This window comes from Balaenoptera ricei, chromosome 11, assembly GCF_028023285.1.
Source record: "Balaenoptera ricei isolate mBalRic1 chromosome 11, mBalRic1.hap2, whole genome shotgun sequence".
NCBI lineage: Eukaryota > Metazoa > Chordata > Mammalia > Artiodactyla > Balaenopteridae > Balaenoptera > Balaenoptera ricei.
Window position 1 is genome coordinate 77,521,400 of NC_082649.1, and position 23,539 is coordinate 77,544,938.

The window sequence follows — 23,539 nt, forward strand, 5'->3', positions numbered from 1 at the left end:
CTATGTGTATAACTGAGTCACTTTGCTGTACAGCAGAGACTGGCACAACACTGTAAATCAACTATACTTCAATTAAAAAAAATTTCTTTTTAATTAAAAAACACAGAGTCTATGGAATAGTGAACCGACCGTTGTATCCTGCTCTTCTCGCTTTCTTTAGTCAGTCCTCTTTAATTATTGCCTCCTCTTCTTGACATTTTTTAAACAAAATGGAAAATGTTTTATAAATCAATTACTAAGTAAGTTTTACAAACTATGAGGAGTGTGGAGATGGTTACGAGAGAGAGCTGTCAGTTGTTTTTTTGCTGTTTTGATCATTTAATTTTTTTTAATATTGTAAATTCATGCTTCACACCTCTTGGCTTACAGCAAACCACAAAGAGATGACCATATCACTCCAGACTGTGCTTCACAGTGGCAATAACAACGATAATAATATAAACTCTTCATTTTCAAACTCCTACTATGTGGCAGACCTTTATTTGCTTACTGCTTACTGACTTCTTACTATGTCCCAGAATCTTGGGAACACAACCCTCAAGACAGCCATAGCCTGTGATGGGAGAGAAAGGACAGTGCCCAGGAGATTAAGGAAATGAAGGAATTGGTAAAATGGTAAAAGCACTCAAGTAGGTGTTTTTGCTGTATGTTTAAGAACCTTGAGACCTCCTTCTGTCTTTACAAGGGGACTTTTCCACCAGAAGACCAGTAATGAGGCTGAGAAAAACATGTAGATGAACTCTTGAGAAGTTCTTTGAAAAGAAATAAGCACAGTCAGCCACTAACCTGGGTCCGAACACCATATTTTACTTAGATTTCAAACCTCATTGTCCAACACTTTAGCCGCTAGCCAGATGTGGCTATTTAAGTTTAAATCAATTAAGATAAAATAATATTAATATTGTGCTTCCTTAGTTCACGAGGCACATTTCAAGTGTGTATAGCCACATGTGACTAGTGGCTGCCATACTGGACAGCACAGATAATAGAACATGTCCATCATTGCAGAAAGCCTTATTGGACACTGCTGACTTAAAGTATAAAACGACCTCGTCAACAGTCAAATATTAAGGGGAAATATAACATTTTATTTAATATACTAAAAATATGTATTGGTATCCAAGCCAATATCTAGAAATGCAAATGTTCACCTTTATCATTGTAAAATGATATTATAATTCCTCATTTATACTTTTTAGACAACAGTGTCAGATCATATTACCCTGGTGCAGACATAGGATTTTTTTTTAATTGCTTTCCTAGACTCTGTCTGATCATAAAAAAAGAAAACACAGGTAGCATAAGACAAACAGATAATGAGCATGCAAGCTCATTGCATTTGTGTTTTGAAAGAGACAACTTACTGGCCTTGCAAAGAAAAGTTCAGTTCATAAAAGGAAACTCAATTGCTCTGGTCCCCAAATTAATAGTCTTGTGAGAAGAATGCCTTTTTGTCCAAAAGGATTCTCAAAATGTTTTGATAACCATTCTAATTTCATTAGATACAGCCACAGAAACTCCCCAGACATAATTTTATGAGATAGGGTCAAATATGCTAATGAAGGCCCTCTCCCATCTTTCCTCTGAGCTACTGCCATATTTGTAATTTGGGAGGAAGGATTTTTCTACTTACTATCCTACTGTGCAATGATAAAACACATGCATCCACACATACACACCCTACATGACACATACAACAAGGTTATCTATCCATAATATTGGTATCTATCATCTAATTGTATTTAAATTTTTATTTAAGTAAAATCAGTATACATATACAAGTTCAATGAATTTTTACAACTGAACACTTCCATATAACCAACACTCAGAATAAGAAATGGAATATTATCAGCACCCCAGAGCCCACCTCATGGAGCCTTCCAGAGACCACCTCCTCAAGGGTAACCAACATCCGGACTTCCAACACCACCGGTGAATTCTGACCATTTTCATGTCTTATATGCATGGGACTCTTTTGTGTCTAGCTTCTGCCAGTCAACAAGATGCTATCTAGTTTTGGCAGATCCTCTTTGTCACCATAAAGTGATGACCATTTGGCTTTCCCACCCCACCATATAGAAGAGTTAATCCTTAATGAGGAGGTACCATGTGTCAAGTACTATGCTAAGCTACAACTCATTTAACTCCCCAAACAAGAAGTATTATCCCTTTTAAATAGATGAGGACACTATGGCTAGGCAATGACCCCCACTTATTCAATTAAACACTAATCTAGGTGCTGCTGTGAAGGGATTTTTCAGATGTAATTCAAATTTCTAATCATTCAAATTTAAATTAGGGAGATAATCCTGGGTGGGTCTGATTTTAGTTAAAAAGAAGGTCTCAAAAGCAAGGTGAGGCTTCAAAGAGAAAGGGGAAGGAAAAGGAGGAGGGGAGAGGCTTTTTCTGGAACAGGTAACAATGAGCAATGATCATACATTAATTTATACATGTTAATAATAGATGGTAAACCAATTCAGAGGCCAGTGTCTGCAGAGAATTTTTGAGTGGGAACTAATGGTAAAAATGGCGGGGATCGTAGTAATTAAGGTTTCTAGTTTTTTCCCCAAGCCAGCTCTGATGTCCTATATCCTTGCATACTGTCCCTAAGTACACTCTCAATTTTCAAGTCCTTGGTCTCGATTTCAGGTTCAGAAAGTAAGGTCACTGTATTTGTGGTAGGCTGGTGGAAGGAGGTGTTACTGGACAGCCAGACTTCGCAGACTTGTTATTATCTTCCAAAGCAATCTCAGTGAAAGGCTTTCCTTGAGTGGACCTGAATAGATTTCAAGTAAACCCATACTTTTTTTAAGAACAGAAACTATTTCTTCCGTTACCACATTCCCCTTAACATATATCCTAGAGCAGGATTAAAGGTAAGTACCTATAAATGTGGGTGCATAATACGATTCATCTTCCCTTATTCTTTTTAAGGCTGATATAAAAATTGTTCTCCATTTTCAGAGGTGAAATTAAGGCCAAAATGAAATTCTTAATTTCCTCTTCCACAGCTGTTCTCCTCAAGTCTTCTCCATCTCGATTGTTATTCTCCCCCAGTCACTCGGTGTCTTAAGCCAAAATTATAGTAAAGATCAACAAGTGGGTTCTGCCTCCAAAACTGGTCAGTTCTCTCTGTCTCCATCATCACACCCTTGTTCGGGTCACACTGATGCCAAACCCAAACAAAGAGTCCATAGGTGATCTCCGAGCTTCCACTAAGCTCTGATATATACAACAGGGTAGAAACTCTTTTTTAAAAAATTGTAAATTAGGTAATATCACTCCCCTGCTAAAAATCCCAACTGAGACTAGATATTTGATGATACTAAAGAATTACTGAAAAGTTATAGGTGTGATAATGGTACTGTGGTTCTGTTTTGAAAAAGAGTTTCTATGCTTTAGAGATAGTGAAATATTCACAAAGAAAATGACAGGCCTCAAACTTCAAATTATGTGATGGCGTTGGGGAGAGAGCATAGATAAAACAAAATTGGCCATGAGTTGTTAATTACTGAAACTGGATAATGGGTACATGGGGAGTCATTATATTTCTCCGTTTTTTGTGTATGTTTGAAATTTTTGTGATAAAAAGTTTTAAAATCTCCATTGGCTCCTGAATGCACTTAGAAAAAACTTCCAAGAACTTGCCTTGGTCCAAAAGGCCCTTTATGATCTGATTCTTGCTCACCACTCTCAGATCTCCTCCAGTACCCAGCTCTGCCCGTTAACTACCCAAGAGCTACAAGGCTTATCCCTGTGCCTTAATCATGCCAAACGTTTGGACACTTCGGGGCCTTGAGGTGTGCCCTTCCATCAGTCTGAAGAGCTCCTCCCCAGATATTCTCATGGGTGGCTCCTTCAGGTGGCATCACTCTCTGGAGAGCCTCCTCTGACTATGCTATCTAAAGCCATCCTCCCTCCTTGCCCTCCTCCTTCCCACCCGTTCCACTGCCCTTTCCCTACTCAGCCTCTTATGTTCTTTCATTCTTTTGCTTTATTTTCTTCATAATCCTTATCATTTTTTGGAAATCATCTTTTTTCTTGAATAACTCATTTTAAAAGTAAGCCATTTGTCATCAGTGTCTCCTCTACCACTAGACTATGTGCTCAGACAAAATTGGAACCTTGTCTGTCTGGTTCACTTGCATGTTCCCTGGGCCTACAATAGTGCCTACCACAAAAGTAGGAGTCCAATGAAGACCCATTCAATGAAGCTTGTATTAGACCTGACCATGAAGACTGCATACATTTCGCATGAACATCAAAAAGAATAACTAATGTCTTAGAAAGTTAAACTATCCTTATGTAGTTACGTATTGTTTTAATGAATACTTAATACCTACGGAATTCCTTTGAATTAAATAGATCAACATAATGAGTAAGTAAACGCTTACACATATTAATATAATTAATGAATAATTAATACTTTCAAGTTTCCTTTGAATTACGTATAATATATCCATACACATATATACATAGTATTATTTTGATACCCCATCTCTGATAAGATGATTACTGGTTAATATAGAAAGAAATGACAGTTTGTGATTGCTACATTTCCAGCAAAAGATTTTGCAAAATGTATTGTTGCCAGACTTCACACTTTAAAATTCATTTCTACGATTCTTAGCTGGTGTTAAACCATGTCAGCATAATAAGCAAGTTTTTATTTCCTTTCAGATGTTCCTGGCTGCTGAAAGAATTGATTTTTAAGATTTTTCCCATTGACCTATAAGGCTGTGAAGAAGAGATAGCTCTTCTTAATCTCAAAGATCCAAGCTAAGCTTACACTCCCTGGCCATTGTGCAGGTGTCACCTTCCTTGCTTGCTTCTTTATGTATTGTTGGAGAAACACAAATGTATTAGTTATAGGACACTGGTACGTTTTAAACCCTCTTTGAAATCCTGCTTTAATAACGATGGCTCAGCATCATTTGAGGATAACTGTATCCAGTTATCATAGATATAATGAAGTATATTTTTAATTTTAATATACCTACCTTCCCAAGTATAAATTTATTCTGGGGTTTTGAGGGACCCAAGAGTACCAGGAGTAGTGTAAATAACATGTGACTTCTGAGTTGGTAGACGGAGGGAATGGAAGACAGATTCTAAAACACATACAAACCCACGGACACTATATTTAAAGCAATTTGGCTTTCTAACTGGTAAATCCAAATGAGGCAGGAACAGTAACAAAAGGAAGACATAGCTTCTCAAATCCACCCATTTCCTTAAAACCAGACCAGCCTAGATCCTAATCATTCAGTAACCTTCAAAGGCCATTCCCCACCTTCCTCTCTCTCAAAGCAATTAAAACATCACATACTCAGATCTTTAACTAACTGGCAAGACAGTTCTCTGTTAAGGAGTTTGTGAATGTATATCCCTCCCAAATATCTGAGAAACTCCAGAAGAGAACATTGTATAAAGACTGGTACTTAACCTCAAAGTTCACATAGAAAGCAGCACCCTTGACAGTCTACAATGAAGCAATTCAAATGGCAATGGTAGCCCAGCCTGAAGACACTTTTATAAAGGGAAGCCTGGAAAACATCACGACAGGAAGCTGTCACCCTTACTTGGACTAAAGAGAGCGTACTATGTTCCTTAAAGAGGTTGGTTCCAGTAGGAAGGTACAATAAGCAGAAGCAAAAAGCAAAACTCAATACAGCGATCCTCCCAGTGCTTTATTTAAAAAAAAAAAAAAAAAAAATCCATCTATCACTAGCTCTTGTTTGCTTCAGTGCTCACAGAGTGGTGCTAGACTGGAATTCCTTCTGCTGGAAAACCGAGAGGACATTTTGTCTCCAGCAATCCCAGTTGCATGCAATTCCCCAAACACGCTCTCTACTGGACACAGCTCTCCCCTCCCACACAGGCTTGTTGTCTGCAGAGTACTTCTTGCTTATTTTAAAACACAAGGTGGAGGCTACTTCATTCAGAAAGCCTTCCTGTCTCATTTTCAGGTCAATGCCACCCTTCTAAATGCTTTGATCTTACTGACTCCATGCTTTAATGACTGGTATTTTCCCAAGAAATTATAATTCACTTTCTAAATGTTTGTCACTGGATGAGGCCCATGGGGACAAAGATGGTTTCTTACTTGGGTCTGTGCCTCTAGCAGCTTGTTTGGGGCCTGATACAAAGCGGCTTCTCAGGAAACAATGAATGAAAGAGTAAAAGAATGAACAGAAGAGTGAACAAATTAAGCAAGCCAGTATCTCTTTAAACTCCTTGTTTGAATCCAATGCCCGCCACTACACTTACACTTCACGCCCAGTAGAGGTTACCATCTGCTTACCTCTTCAATCTTAAACATTGTTAAATATTGAAGTTCATTTCATGATCACTAAAGTAAAGGTTGGTGAAGGGCCCTGGCACAATGGGTTTACGACTGAGTAATTTAGTGTTGTATAATTTGTTATTGTGTAATTATTGCTTCCTTAAGGAGTGGTTCTTATGTATTTTTTAATCACTAGTTGTCCTTTTTTGTGAATGGAGATGCCCATGTATCCATCAATTAGATGCTACCAATTTTACAAAATGATTGAGTGTTTTACTTCCCTTTTTTCCCTCAGTTATATATACAAGTAATACATGAAAATATCCTCACTGTAAAAAAATTTAAACAATATAGAAAAATTCGAAAACTCTCCCTTACTGCTCCTACCTTATCTACATCCCTCCACAGAGGCAACTTTTATTATCAACTTCAGACCTCTCTCCATGCATTTAGCTATACGCGTACACAGACATCTTTTGTGTTGTTTGGGTGAGAGTATTGTACATATGTGGGATCAAGAGGTTTTGCAAAGGTTTTGCAAACTTCTGTGATTAATTAACAATATGTTCCAAAGACATTCCCATGTCAGAAACATACCTCATACTTTTTACCTACCAGCATTCCATACTTTGGGTATACCTAGTTTATTTCATTATTCCCAAGTTCATCAAAATATATGTTTTTCAGTTTTTTACTCTTAAAAATCCCTGAACATGTCTCTTTATATAAAGATGCCAGGAATTAATGAGTTAAACAGTATGCATAAAACAAGCTTACCAGAGTTCAAGACTGTTTCTCCTCATCCTTACAAATATATTGAATATCAACAGGTATTTTTTGTTGTTGTTGTTGTTCAATCTGATGACACCAACTATGTCCTACATGAGCTAACCCAGTGTGGAATCACCTATGTTCATATTCACTGTAGGCCACTGTGATTGGCACACAGGTTCAACCGAAACATACAAAAGGGCTCCTACTCAACTCTTAGCTCACATCCCAGTAACATAAACATGGATTCAATATCACTTCACGTTTAAACATCAGGAGGGAGATACTGGAATAAGTGTCTTCCTATAAACTATCTCGTTTCACCCTCTTAACATCCAATAAAATAGAAACTTTAATTCCTATTTTATAGATGACCAGAGTGAGGCTGGCTTCCCAAGGTTCCCAAGCTCTATGCCATACCAGGAAGTGCGAAATAGCCCCAGAATTTGGAAATTGCACGAGAGCGCTACTTAGTTCAACCTTTTCCAGGTTTTTATTATTCCCTGATGCCTAAGATCCTGCTCTTAAATACCATTATCCACTATTATGTTAACAAATACTGGGCTTTGGAAACACGCTTAGAAGAACAGATGCTAAAAGAATACAAATATTTATACAGGAGCAAAAAAAATAAATTTATTGTACACCTGCCCTTTTTTTAATGAGTTCCTCAGATTTTCCCCCAGAACTAATATCTAAGACATGAAATGGCATAGAATAAAGCCCATGATGACTAAGATAAACTATATGAGAATGGATATTGTCCTTTACATCTTGGCAATACTTAATAATATTAAATATTTAAAATTTTACCCTGGCTAGTAATAAAAAAGAACCCACAGTTATACTGTTAGTTTAAGAAATGTGCCCTAATATTAGAAATAAAAATTTGTACTGAGGAAACAAAATAATTTTCACATCACTCAACTAGTTCTATTAAGAAAATTTTAGAAGGCATGTTTTTTAGCACCAACTAAAATGAACAGAAAAATGCTTTCTAAAATGTTGAGAAGCATGAAATGAAAGGTTAAAATATTTCACTATGTATATGTTATGCTGGAGCCTTGAAGCTATCGCCTACACAAGAATGGTACTTTAAGATTACTTGAATGTGTTTTCTGAAAGTATGGAATGATCGATTCATTTTTAAAACCCTTAATGTAGTAGTACTCTTACTTTGCCTGACAGATAACAAGGCTTAAGAAAGGCAAAGATCAGAGCTGCAGGAACAACAACAACAAAAAAGTTGGTACCAAGTTCACTTCCCCTTCATGCCAACACTTTCTTCTCCCTTATCAAACAACAAAGCAAAAAGAAAAGTATTGAATGTGAAAACCAGAGAGATTCCCCATGACTGAGCCTTGGCAAGTACAAATGCATTAGTAATGGAGCTGATTCCTGTGACCTTTTCAATTATGATAATCCCTCAAAAAAAATTAAACCATTTTCTAAAACATGGTCCAAGGATTTCCACAGATAATTGAAGAAAACATTTAGGAACATCCCTGGCACTTTTCTAAGTATGTACATACTTAACACACGTCTATTCTTATTCTACAGCCCTTCCAGGCATGATTATTTGTGAGCAAAAGGTCAAACTTAATTTGAGAGACATTTTTAAAAAGCCTATATTTCCAGAGTTTTTGACCTTCATTTTCCTCTTACATGTATTTATGTTTTGAAATGGGAAGATCTAAAAAGAGGGGGACTACCAAAGGGGAGGGAGGCTGGGGAATGAGTGAAATAGGTGAGGGAAGCTAAGATGTACAAACTTCCAGTTACAACATAAATGAGCCACAGGAATGAAATGTACAGCCTGGGAAATACTGTCAGTTATAGTGTAACATCTTTGTATGGTGAGAGATGGTAACTAGACTTATCACAGTGATCATTTTGTAACGCATAGAAATGCCAAGTCACTATGCTGTGTAGCAGGAACTAACATAGTGTTGTAGGTCAACTATACTTCAAAAAACAAACAAACTCATAGGAAAAGAGATCAGATTGACGTTATCAGAGGTGAAGAGCTGGGGGAAGGAGGAATTGCAGGAAGATGGTCAAAAGGTACAAACTTCCAGTTATAAGATAAATAAGGACTACAGATGTAATGTATAACACGATAAATATAATTAACACTGTTGTATGTTATATATAAAAGATGTTAAGAGAGGAAATCCTAAGAGTTCTTATCACAAGGAAAAAATAGTTTTTTTCTTTTTCTTTTATTTTGTATCTATATGAGATGATGAATGTTCACTAAAGTTACTGTGGTATTTCATGATGTATGTAGGTCAAATCATGCTGTACACCTTACACGTAGACAGTGCAATATGTCAATTATATCTCAAATAAGAGAAGGAAAAAATATTTAAGACACTGTTATGTAGCACCCCAAAGGTAAAAGTGTCCTATATTGATTATTTTGCAGATAAAGCATTTTATGAAGTCTAAAATTTTGTAAATTATCATTAAAAAATACATAGAAAATGGAAGTAGTGCATGTGAACAAGGTGTTTGTTTTTTAATCTATTCTGCTAATTAAACTGAACATTCAAATATAAAATAAAAATGATAATATAAAAAGAGGGTGACTATGTACTCTTTTCTGCTTCATGAGAATTTGATAGTCAATTAAGGAATTAATACATCATTTAAAATGTATCCTTTTGTTTTGGATATGACAAACATGTGAAGTGGCTTTTGAGTCCCCAGAATTTTCAACGACTTTCTAGTGAGCAAAAATTTCATGAAAGCATAGAAACATGTATATATTTAACTTTACATAAAGTTTAAGTAAAGAAAAATGATCCAAGTTTGCCCTTGTTCAATTTCCACTTAATGAATAAGTAGACTAAATATTTACAGAAATGAAAGATCACCTGATTGTTGGACTTGAATAAATTGACTTCATTTTAGCACCCAGAAGAGAAGCCATGTCTACCGACAAGATGTCCAAGAAGCTGAAGGCTTGGTTCTTCATTCAGCTCTCCTCCTTACTGGCCTTATGAAAATTAGCTGGGCAGTCAACCAATGGGAGCCTGCATTTCTCATGAATTGAATGGTAATACTGGCATACGCTATCGTAAGTATAAGTACAACAGACAGGAAACGTTTTTGAAAGTGATATAATATTATGTAAACAAGCATATGGTGTTATAATTAGTAGTTCTAGTTTACCAAGTTAGATTCTCAGTACCAACAGCATTGATCAACCACAGCAGATCAGAGACAAGTCACCCTGCACTGAAGACCATAACGTGGATTCTGATCAACAGAAGCCATTCTACTGATTTCTGAAGCTTCTAACAGAAAATTCGAGTCTTCATCGGAGAGAATGAGAAAAAAAAAGTTCATTGCTCCAAATTTGTATTTCTGTTGCTGATACCTGTTAAGAAGCAGTTCTGTAGCTATTAAGTTACAGTTGGCAATTAAAAAACAAAAAACAAAAAACTGACTAATAACTAAACCCTTTAAATTCCACCATCGAAACAGAAGATCAGTCTAAAGCACACGCTACAAAGGATGCAAAATGGCTAATGAAGACTTCAGTATCAGGATTACGACCCTTCATCAATAGGAATATGTTCTGTTTTTAGAACTATTGCATAATGAGAAAAAAACATCATGGGAGCACAAATGAACTACCTCATAAAAGAGTACTTTGCCTTAGTCTGAGAATAATTTTTATCCAATTCAAATACCATAGAACAAAGAACTAGGAGGAAGAGGGATGACAGAAGCAGAGCACTTGGGAAAGAAGCTGGTCCTGCATGAAGCCAGGTGGGAAAGGACAACTCAACCTGTGCTCTTGTGTTGGTGGAAACCAAGTCCAGACCAGCTGGCAGGAAGTAGGAAGATGCTGCCTTTGCGATTCTCTTCAAAACCTATTAGCAACCCTCAGATTCAAGAGTTACAACTCCCTTAAAATAAACGGTGGGAAATGGAAAAGACGTAATCTCGTTTGGAAAAAAAAAAAAAAAAGTTTAAAATGGTTAAAACATGCCAGGGTTTTCTCACACAGAAGGAATTAAGGAAACTATTTCAGGACTTGTGCGGCCCTCTTACTGCAAAGCAGACTTACTTGCAAGAATCTAGATGCACATACGTATTCCTTTGTGTGAACTCATCACAGCCAGTACTTTTTAAACACTGAAGCTAGTAAGGCACTTGCAAGACATTTTAGGAAAATGCGTAGGGCGGAAGTCACTTCACCAGAGAAGTTTAAGTACACATTTATCTATGCATTTTGTTTCTTCAAAGACTTCCCTGCGATTTCTTCCTAAATTCTGTGTGATCATTCCCAAAGGTAATGCTAATGAGATTTGCATTCTTTACTAGATGCCAAGGAAACATAGAAAATCTATCAAATGATAAGATTGGATGTGACGCCCCATGCTAAAGATCATCCCCATTCCTTCTTCCCGACAAGGTCTTCATTACGTTTGTCCAACAAACAGTATAGAAATGGCAACACAATAAAACTGCCTATTTACTTGTCAGCTTCTCCCAGTAAGCTGCGAGCTCCAGATCAGTGTTTTCCACCTACGTCCACAGTGTCAGCACTGTGCCTCCTACACGGAAAAAGCTCCATACATGCTGGTAAGTTTTGTTATTTTAATTATCATTACCTAGGTATTATGTTTTATTACATTTATATTGAAAATCTTGAATTTTTTAGGCATTTCAAATACTCTTCCTAACATTTTCCAATAAGGAGGATAATGAACATGTAAACAAATACATTTATTTACATATGTTTATAACACATGGACAAAGAAGGTATTTCTATATCAGTTTCCTGTGTTCCTTCTAATCTATAGCATTTGCCCTTTCCACAAAAGTTGAAAGGAAGAGGGAACCAATGGAGTATGAGCGGCAGTCAAGGCAAAGAGAGATGGTAGAGAAGAAACAAGTTCTCAGATGTCAAAGAATCACCTGGAAAGAGTGCTGACCACCGGGAAAATGCTGATTCCATGGACCCATCCCCAGATAGCTACCCCGTAGTCCTAAGCACCGTGGGGGAAGAGATGAGTTACAAATATCCATAGCTAAGTAGGAGTTAGCTTTTCTTGCTTTTGTTTTTAAATTTTATTTTCAGAACAAAGAGGACTGTTATAAAAGGAAGAAGTGGGGCTTACTGTAATTACATTTTATTATTCTACTGATCACTATCACCTCCAGTAATTTCATAATTCATTATTGTTATTTACTTAAGTTTCCAAAGGTTTTTAATATGTTCCTTAGCTTCTAGATAGAGAAGAATTTTCGTAACAATCAAATGACTGACCACAATTACTGGTGAGGAAAATGGAAATCACAATGTAATCGTTACAAAAAGAGGCTATGTAAATTACACTAAAATGTCAAGGATTTAGTAGAGCCTCATTAATATTGGGGAGCAACTAAAAAAATAAACATATATGCATTGCACATTTCCCATTTTCTGTCCTCTCTTCTTCCCTAACATGAATAAGAGGATACTACCAAAAACAAAGAAAACCTTGCAGCATCGTGTGGTAGTTTTCTCCTATCTGCAGCTGAGCATTTCAAATAAAATAGATATTTTACTTATTTTCACAACACATTTATTTTAAATCCTACGTTTCCTGTTGGCCTGAAATTCTGTTTCACTCCTAAATTGTTTCTCAGTACCTAAAAGCTTTTTCATTTAAATTTTCACAAAATCTATTCAAGTGTTTGTTTTTTGGCAAAGTACATATTACTACCAGACATGTCATCAATATCTCTTTAGTTCTTCCTCCTTAATAATGGCATTCTCGGTTTTTAGCTGAGCATATGTTGGCCTGAAATAGATACCACATCTTCCAATCTCTGACTGCTTTTGCCCCTTCTCTTTTTCCTTCTTTCTGCCAGATAAAATGTGGTCATAATGGCTGAAAAGTTCTAGCAGACAGCACTAAATTAGATTGTTCCTCCTCCTAGTACAGACACATGTTCGCCTGCATACATTATACATGGACATGCACACACACATACAAACATACTTCCCCATGCTCCATCTCCTTTTTTCTCAACATACCAACAGACAATTAATCTACTGCCTAAGCTGACAGGTCTTTTCTTAAATCCGTAACAACATTTTCAAGTGAGCCCATGACCTTGAATCAGTTTCTTCAAGCTATCACTAAGGATTGTTTGCTTTCTTCTTTTTCTACTTTTAGCCACATATTTACCATTGTTCAAACAGAAACACAGGCTTATCTCTAGGCGTCTTCACTTTGCCCACTCAGATGACTACTTGCTTAAGTATCCACAGGACACTGAGAAAAGTAATAATTAATGTTATATAGTCATTCATTCAATGGCTGAACAAAATTGACATGGTCCCTGTACTTATAAAGCTTACATTCTAATAGGGGAAACAAGCAAAAATACAATAAATTTTTGTCTTCATAGAATTGGACATGACTGGCAAATAAAATAGTATGTCCAAGAACTCCTTGTTATGAGGGAATGGAGGTGAGGTGTACTACTTGGCCTGTGTTGTAAACACTGATAGACTGCAGTTAAAATCATGACTTTCTTTAAGCTCAATAAATGGCTGTCTTCAGACTAAATTCCACCTGAGGCTCTAAGCTACTAACGTCCTTTAGAAGACAGAAGCAACATCTCTTATTTAATCTACAAACACCAGTTCAATGGCAGAATCTGTTGTCTTGAACAGGGCAACGTCTATAAATGTGAGGAATGATAAGCACCTTCTTATACTCTGAAGATGTAACCTGACAACAGAGACAGTTGATGCTTTGCATTGTTTTACAGTATTACTTAACTGCCCAGTTCTATAATTAACATTTACTTTTTTTTTTTTATGCCAGGAAAGGAGATTAAAAAAATCAATGAGATGTCAACACAAAGCAGGCACATAGGACCAGATGTAGTCTCTAAATAATGTTCTACAAACGTCAGCAGGAAGGGTAGCAATGATTTATTCTAGGAATCCTGACCGTTACCATCATCTAGATTCTGTTAAATGGTTTGTATTTTTTAAAAAACTTAGATGGGTCTTACACCATTCCCCTGTACTTCCACCACTTAAACAAATTCCATCAAAAGCTGAAGTTAAAGATACTAGTTCCTGTCAAGTCAAGATATTGAAGGTGACTGTTCTGATCACAGCAATTCTCAGAAAGTTCAGATGTAGTGATAAACCTAAAAGTACAATGTGATGTATTTTCAACTGTTCATTCCAATGTTCAATACTTCAACTACTGTACTCCATAATTCACCCTATAATACAGCAAACAGATATTGTCTATAGGATACACACACACATACACCCAAATACATACACACACAAATACATATATATATATATATATATATACACACACACACGTATATGTATGTACCAAGAGAGAAAGAGAAAGATTTCTATTTTTTTTTTTTAAATAAAGAGATGAGAAGAAATGTCACACTATTGTTACTTTCTAAAAATAATTTCCCAGGATCTATAATATTCAAAGCTGTGCTGAATTATTCATTTAATCTTATTAAAACTAGAAATTTAAGTAATACCTCTGAATATAACTTGGAATAATGTAACAAGATAATCATGAACGCATCACAAAAATTCATGCTGATTAACAGTAAATAGCTTTCGGACTGACTGATTTCTGTTTAAGAATGAGAGCATCATCTAAACAAACTCTGTTGCCAAAAAAGCCACAAAATTGGAAAGCAATTCATTTCTGAAATGAGGCCTCAATGCAAAGTCTAATCCTTAGGATCATCTCCCATCTTCTGAATTGTGCACAAGAGTATTTACTACACATGCTGCTTGTTTATAAGACAGAGACTACAAACAACATGCAGAATGGGAGTTTTATCTAAAATTCTGTATATTTCACATGTTTTGAAGCAAAATATTTTACATTTGATCAGCTTGGCTTTTAATTTTAGTTATAATTATTTTCAAATATACTAAGATATTCCTGACATCTCAAAAGAATAATTACTGTCAACTCATTTTTAGGAAAACTATATCATAAAAAATGTATAGCTTCACATAATTAAAATAATTCAAGCAGTGTGCACTGACTAAAGTAATATGGACTATTAAATAATTCAAAATTGTGTTTAGCGGCAGAAACTGTTTAATTAAAAGGTAAAAACTGCAACTAATCCACTACGGTTGACAGAAATACAGCCTATATCAGTAGTGAGATCCCCTAGCATAGAGAATATGGATATGAATTCCAGAAGTCATGAGCTTCATTTAATGACTATAATTAAAATAACCACAATAAATCTGTACAGAAACATATTTTACATCAAAGATCTTCTGAATGTTCCCTCGCTTTTCATTTCCTTGCAGGTAATAATTTTGCATTCCAATGTAGCAAAAAATCCTCTAATGTACATATTGTTAACCATCAATGCATACAGCTTCTATTAGAGGGCCCATAGCTGAAGCTCAGCCTACAAGGAGGCTAGAAAAATTCTCAGAACCGTTGTCCCTTGAAAGGTCTGAATTTCAGGTTTGATATTCAACATACTTGCTCATAATTGCCCTCTATCCTGGAGAAACACAAATGGCCAACAAACGCATGAAGTTAACCAACCTAACCAACAACTGATTAACTGAACTTTACAACTTCATTGAGGAACTTTTTTCACCTACCATATTACGGGGGGAAACTCTTTCGTAACTGAAAAAAACTGACAGTGAGGATGACATAAGTATTTATAAAGATGATTAAGCAATATGCATAATGTTCCCATCCCTTGATCTGGAATTTCCAATTCCAGTCAATTTTCTTCTGAAAGAACACATGTGGGCCTAACTTAATGTACAACGAAGTTAACTGAAGAAATGTTTTTAATATCAGGAAAAATTAGAAAAAAATCTCATTACTGGGAATTGTTCAGTAAATTCTGTCACAATCATACAATGGACTAGTAGATGGCCATTATGAATTAGACAAAACTATCTGTGTGTTTACCTTCTATGTGACAAAGAAGCAAATAACTGAATACATTAGTTTTTACAAAATAATCATAAGATCAAAAGATAAAAAATAGAAAAGAGTATCTCCATAACTTTGCATATGTTTATGCTAAAGTAAGTAACATTAACTCACATCATAATTTTCTGCTTAAAAATGCTTATTTTTATATTATAAGCTTCCCAGTTTACCCTGGCTGTGCTGTAGAAAGAAGTTTTGAGAAGTACGGAATCAGGCAGATCATAAGAGGCACTGCAGTAACAGAAACAAGTGAGGTAGAAATGGAAAGTAGTAGAAAATTATAAAAGGTAGAGAAATGAATTACTTTTTTAGAGAAATTACACTAAAAAAGTGTACCTCCACCAAATATATATATCTCTTGTTATCTTTAAAGGAGAAATACCAATCCATTTCTATATGACTTCTTTACTTCTAGAGGGAAAGGGAAAAAGTCCTCCTAAGATGGCAAGGGAGAAAAAAGGGAAAGGGTCCCTTTTACACTTTACAAATGAGAAAGATAAATGGTTCATAGATTGTTTTAACATTCCTATCAAATGTCCTGTGGATTTTGTTTATTTGCAAATTACGAGGCCAGCAGAGCAGAAAATGGAAGTCTTTAATTAGGCAAAGCAGGTGGCTGAAAGCCACAAGGTGAATATTGGTCACATCTCTGTCCAGTGCCCAAAATTACGGACACGAACTACAGAAGGCATTTTAAGGGTGAGAGTTAACTGTCTCTAAGCAGTCATCTCTTGAGAGGAGTTCAAGCTCCATGGCCAGGTTTGCTAAATTATGTTTACTCTATTTAATGGGAATTGGTTTGCTCTTCAGCTTCGATTGGAATTTACCAACTTATAAATTATGAAATTCTCCACACAGCCTACAACGCTTCTTGCTGCAGTTGAGACAAATTCTAGACCTGCTAAATGGTCCTTCTTCTCTTATTGGGTTTTGGAATTAGCTTTCCTAAACAGTTTAATAAGTATTAGAAAGTTAGAATGACTTAGTATATGGCATAAAAATACTTATATAGGTGGAACACAGAGGATTTTCAGAGAAGTAAAACTACTCTGTATGATACAGTAATGGTAGACACATGGCGTTATACATTTGTCCAAACCCAGAGTATATACACCACCAAAAGTGTACCCTAATGTAAACTGCAGATTTTGGGTGATAAGAATGCGCCAACTTAGGTTCATCGACTGTAACAAATATACCATTCTGATGGTATGCTAATGGAGGATGCTGATAATGGGGGAGGAGGTATATGGGAAATCTCTGGACCTTCTCAATTTTGCTGAGTCTAAAAGTGCTCTAAAAAATAAAGTCTATTAAAAATACTTATACAGACAGATTTATTAAATCATTTCTGCCATGAAAAGACTTGGGTTTATAAAATCCAACATTCTGACATGCATGTCTAAAAATAGCAGTGATCTTATCTTAAAGTTCATGATGATCATTTACAGACTCGGATTCTCAATTGTACAGCTCTGTCACATCTGGGCCAATTTTTATGCATTGAATAAACAGCATTTCATATTAACATAGGTTCACAACCAAGTGCCATAATTTATCACTTGTTTGGTCTTGGGGAAGTTCCATAATATCCTAAGCCTCTCAGTTTCCTCATCTATAAAATGGGAAAAAAAAATGGTGTCTACTTCACTGGGTTGTTAGAAAATTAAATGAAAGAAGATGTTTAGGGGCTCAGTAAAGTGCTTGGCCCCTTAGTATTAAGAAATACTAACTAACTCCTTTTGTTATGATTAACCACCAACCTAATGCCAGTAAATCTCCTTTATTTTTACCAATATCACATGGAGCAATCAGAGGAGAAAAGATGTCATCTTCAAGAATGAATAGGAGGGACTTCTGGCGCAGTGGTTAAGAATCTGCCTGCCAACGCAGGGGACACGGGTTTGATCCCTGGTCTGGGAAGATCCCGCATGCTGCGGAGCAACTAGGCCCGTGAGCCACAACTACTGAGCCTGCACTCTGGAGCCCACGAGCCACAACTACTGAGCCTGAGCTGTAGAGCCCGTGAGCCACAACAACTGAAGTCCCCGTGCCTAGAGCCTGTGCTCCACAACACGAGAAGCCCGCACACCGCAACAAAGAATAGCCCCTGCTTGCTGCAACTAGAGAAAGCCCACGTGCAGCAACAAAGACCCAACACAGCCAATAAATAAATAAATAAATAAATAAGTTTATTAAAAGAATGAATAGGAAATGTCTGAAATTCATTACTTCAGTGTACAATTTTTACTGAGTTTCAGGACTGTAGCCAGACTTACTCAGTATAATAAACACTAGATGAATTACTTATCACCATATCCAGAAACTGTAATTCTTCAGTGTATGGTTCTTCATCTGCATTTGAACCACCTAGCTGTAAACAGGCCTCAAAATAAATAATTTCAGTTTTTTCCCCTAAGAATTCAAAATCTACTCCCTGGTTGATTCTTTGATACAGAAAACTTTCAAAAGTTGATTTGCTGATGATAACAAATTTATTTTCAGGAATAATATTCCTGATCTAATATGAGGTAATAAATAATTCAGAAGCTTCACATTATCAGGAAATTACATTTAGGAGATCAACTGGGGATCTGTGTAATGAGAAGCATTCACCTTGCTCGAAGACTGCTACTCGGCATTTAATCTTATAATATTCCCTTCAGGGTGTACAAGACAGCTTGTTGGAAAATAGAATGATTCTTGGCTGTATTCGGAAAGAGAACAAAAGAGAGAAGGCAGGTAAAGGACTCAGCACCGTGGAAATGACATTTAGTTTCCATTTGAATCCTCAAGTACTGAACTTTTTAAAATCTTCATTTGAAGAAATTCTGAGAAATTTGTCAAGAGTTGGAACAAAACAGGATATAGCCTGCCACTTAATATAGAGTGCTAAAAAAACGTTAACAATTGTTCAGCCTAAATGGTTGGTGATGAGTGTTTGTTTCACTATTCTTGCAACTCTCCAAATGTCTAACAATTTTTACACCAAAAATTTGGTGGGGGAAACCTGTTGCTAAAAAGTTGGGGAAAAACATTCTGTACAGTTTTCTCTTTTGACACAACAAATATCTATTTACTCTTCTCTTGGAAATAGCATCTTTTCTGCCACAAAACCCATGTACTCTGGATACATGTACCCTGGGGGGAAGCTGAATGCATCACTTGGGCCTCCACAGCTCTACCACAGAACAGTCAGCATAAGTCTGTCCCCCTGGCCATTTTGACTGGCTCAGAGATGGTCAAGAGACTAAATTTGGACCAATCAGAATGAAGCCCAGGATTTTTGTTCCACAGTTATGGGAAGTGCCTTTCCCTTTTCCTACTGAACATAAATGGAGGAAAGAGGAAGGCTCATAGCTGAGAGTAATCATGTTAGGACCATGATCAGAGTGTTTGCTGGAGACTAAACTCAGTACCAAGGAAATAGTTGATAGAGAAACAGACACACACACACAGAGAAAAACGTGCACACACACGCACGCACACACACATGCACACAGAGATAAAGCTACACCTAAAGCCAAACCTAGTACTTTTCAATTATTTGAGACAATAAATGTCACTGTTTGCTTAACCTAGAATGGGTCTGTTTTTCTGTTGCTTGCAAGTGAAATTATCCTTACAGGCAAGCAAAACAGTCTGAGCAATGATTAAAGGAGCCCATTTTTTACCTCATATGCTGACACTCTAAGAGCATTATTGTATCATTTGCTCCTGAATGGAGAGGAAAGTTGGTTCCTAAGGACCCCCTCAGCCAAAGAAGCACAAAACATCTGTTGAAGTCATGAGTGACTTGTTAGTGAAGTTCAGCAGCAGGAAAGCTGTCTAAAAAACACATCTTTTCTCACCAGTGGGTATTTATATAATTAGGGTCAATTACAATTTAGAGTTTCTGGGGCACGGGGCTAAATTACAGTGACATTTAAGAGCTCTGCTAAATTTTCCCATTCATCGTGAAGATTTCTGGAGTAACTATGTTGCAATTAAGTAATTTCATCTTTTCATTTTTATTATAATTTTCTTCTTCAGGCTTGGCAATTACCCACTACTCCAGGGTACCTTCCTTTAGAGGGAAAAAAAAAGACCATGGGATTTTCAACCAATGCTTGGATGAGGTTCTGCTGCCTGCTAAGTGATGAACGTTGATGTGTACAGCCCCCTTGGAATGAGTTGCCCAAACAAGATTCTTTCAGCTCCACAACTGCCCCATCCAAGGCCTTCCCCCAAATTATTAAATTGTTTGAGTGTGTAATCAAAACCAAAACAAAAAGTGAAACCTGACAGTATGATTATTTGGCATCCTTTACGCAAGAGGTAGTTTTAAGTAGCCCCTAGGAAATGCACAAGCAAAGCCTATTACTTGCCTGTGGGTTTTACATTTGCCTCACTGGTACAAGTTTTGTGAAGATATACACCTTTTGAGCTTTATGCAAGAGAGAGGAAAGATAACTCTCACTGGATCAAGCTATTCCAATTGCATTTACTTCTAGCAACAAAGTATATCACATCCATAAAAAACTGCCAGAGGCCTTTAAATTTCAGGTCAATAGCACTTGACTATTATATGTTCCCAAGAGAAGCTATAACAAGTTGTGCTGATGTTATAGAATATTCAGCTTTCTCCAAAGAGGGAGCAGAAAGGGAATAATGATCATGATGACACCAACCATCATCAACCTCGGGTAAGTAAGGACTCACTCCATCCAGGCACCCAACCCCTTGGAGGAAACGTATTATCAGCAACATTTGAAAAATATGAGAAAATAGTAAAAAAGTTGGTTGTGTGGCCTATTATCATCCAGCTGATGAGTGGAAGAATCAAAATTGAAACCCCATCTCTCTGATTCCCAAGACTGCATTCTAAATTATAGTACTAGTGAGCTTCCCTGATGGCGCAGTGGTTAAGAACCCACCTGCCAATGTGGGGGACACGGGTTCAAGCCCTGATCCAGGAAGATCCCACATGCCTGGAGCAACTAAGCCCATGCGCCACAACTACTGAGCCTGCGCTCTAGAGCCCGTGAGCCACAACTACTGAGCCCACGTGCCGCAACTACTGAAGCCTGCATGCCTAGAGCCTGTGCTCTGCAACAAGAGAAGCCACTGCAATGAGAAGCCCACACACCACAACGAAGAGTAGCCCCCACTCGCCGCAACTTGAGAAAGCCCGCGCGCAGCAAGGAAGACCAAACACAGCCAATAAATAAATGAATAAATTTATAAAAAAAAAAAACAAATTATAGGACAAGTGTTAAAACATGAGCATGAGAATAGTTATTCTAGTTTCTGACTCCATAGATAATATCCACGTGTGTTGCAGGTAACTCTAAACCATCCTTGATCTAGTCTAGACATTTCTAGTTAGACATTCCTTCAACTCATCTTAACCTTGTCCAGCCTCTGGGTCACTGCTCATTCCATTTCTTTTACCTGACATACCCTTTCCATTCCTACCTACAGAAAACTTACCTGTATCTCAAATGCCTGTTACTCCTTCATTCCACAAGTATTTAACAGGTGCTGACTATATGCAAGGCATGATAAACACACAAGTAAGAGTCAGACATGGCTCCTTCTCCATATACTACATAATAACAGGGCAGATGACACTGTTTCTGAATTTATGAAGGCATTCCAATGCATTCCAAGAACAGCTAAGATTCACACTGACTCTAGAAAATGTATTCCAAAGATAACCAACTAGACTAAAGGGAGAAGACTTTCATTTCACAAATGCCAAACATGTGTCAGATATTTCCGTATGTATCTGAATTAATCATTAGCTGTATGACAAATTTTGAATGCAAGCATATTAACATATTCATTCAAAAATATTTTTGCAACACTTACACTGTTTAAGATGCTCCGTTAGATACTTGATGCCACACAAAGATGAATCAGACCATGTGAAATAAAATCTGCACAAATGGTCAAAACAATGGCAGCACTTTATCTTGGGAACTGCAAAAAAAAAAAAAAGATGAGGGTATTCTGACATCATTTGTCTCTGGATAGTGAAGAGAGATGTCTGCAAAGGATCCCTTCAGCCCTAAAAGTCCACATTTGGTGAAGTTTTGAAGCTCCCCTAGGGTAGGAATTGGATGGTGGTAGACATCTTTATCCCAGCAGCTAGCACTGCACCTGGGAAACAGTAGTTTCTCCAAAAATAGTTGGATAAAAAGGTAGAGACTGTGGCCTCATGGACTTTCTGGTCTAGCAAACTGCTAAAGAAACAAAGAATGTTGAAGTGTTCAAGCTACTTGCATTTCTAAGCTTTAATTACCACTGTACAGTCAATTTAGCAAATTAAAATACATACACCCAAAAAAAGGCTAATCATAATTAATATAAATTTTACTTATAATGAAGGATATCATTAGCAAATCATCAATGAATGTCAGAAAGGGAAGATTCCTTGTGGTATTCTGAATAAATATTTTAAGAAGAATAAAACACATGGATGAGAAATATTCCAGCCTGTTTCCAGTTATTAAGAACAACTGTTTTGAATAGCAATTTGGAATGATGTGCAATGAGACAAAGGATATTACTCATTTCAGTCAGTGTAGCAGTTGGCAATAATCTATAAAAACATTGCAGTAAGGATGTGATATCAAATCCATGTAGAGTCAAAACTGCAAATACCGTAGAAAAATGTGTCAAATATACTGAAATTGTCACACCTTTCTCCCTGTTTTGCTATCACTGACTTTCTCCTTTGTCTCCTCCAATACTGTGAGCTCCTTAACACAGAGACTGTATGATGTTCACCACTAAATGTCTAGAAACAAGGGAGGAAAGAAGTCACAACTTCACTCTGAAAATTAATATAGTACTAAATCTACCTTCTTATCAACCAATATGTTCACCCTCAGGAAGCGGCAATTGAAGAACTGGTGAAACAAAAGACCAGGACAAAATATAATATCTTTCTCCAGAGAGTACAGGGAACCTATGAATATTAGCAATAATTAAATACATTTGGTATATATCCCCAAACTGGCCAACTCCACTTGTAACTGATCTGATCCCAACTGCTTCTTTTCTTTACGACTTTTTATTTTGAAATAGTTCAAACCCACAATAAGTTGCAAGAGTAATACAAGAAATACTTCTGTATATCCTTCATCAAGTATTCACATTTTGCCATATCTATTTTCTCTCTCTCAACACACATGGGTGGACACACACACACACACACACACACACACACACACACACACGTATGCATGCACACACTCACTGTCGCTATCCTCATCATTTGTGTCTAGCTATTCCTTATGGTAGGATGGCTTGGGTATTCCAGAAAAGAATGAAAAGTTTTATCACCCCTGCAAAACAGAGTGACATTAAGCCTTGCATGAGATGTATTCAGTATCTTGAGTAAAATCATCTCCCTGAAGTGAAGAGTTTAGTACAGTGGACAGTGGGAAATATAACCAGAAAACAGGTGGTAAAGACCCTAAGGATTCTAGATGTTATCTAACAG

General features: G+C 36.7%; 1 protein-coding gene across 24 annotated transcripts in view; it reads right to left on the bottom strand.

Annotated features, from left to right (window-relative positions):
• FHIT (fragile histidine triad diadenosine triphosphatase) overlaps positions 1-23,539 on the bottom strand; it is a 1,501,610-nt gene that overhangs the window by 498,165 nt on the left and 979,906 nt on the right. Inside the window, exon 2 of one of the 24 annotated variants that reach the window (XM_059940104.1) lies at positions 21,901-22,011. The exons of the other annotated variants lie outside the window; for them this stretch is intronic. The gene's annotated coding sequence lies outside the window, so the exon portion shown is untranslated. The remainder of the gene's footprint in view (positions 1-21,900; positions 22,012-23,539) is intronic. 24 annotated transcript variants of the gene reach the window in all.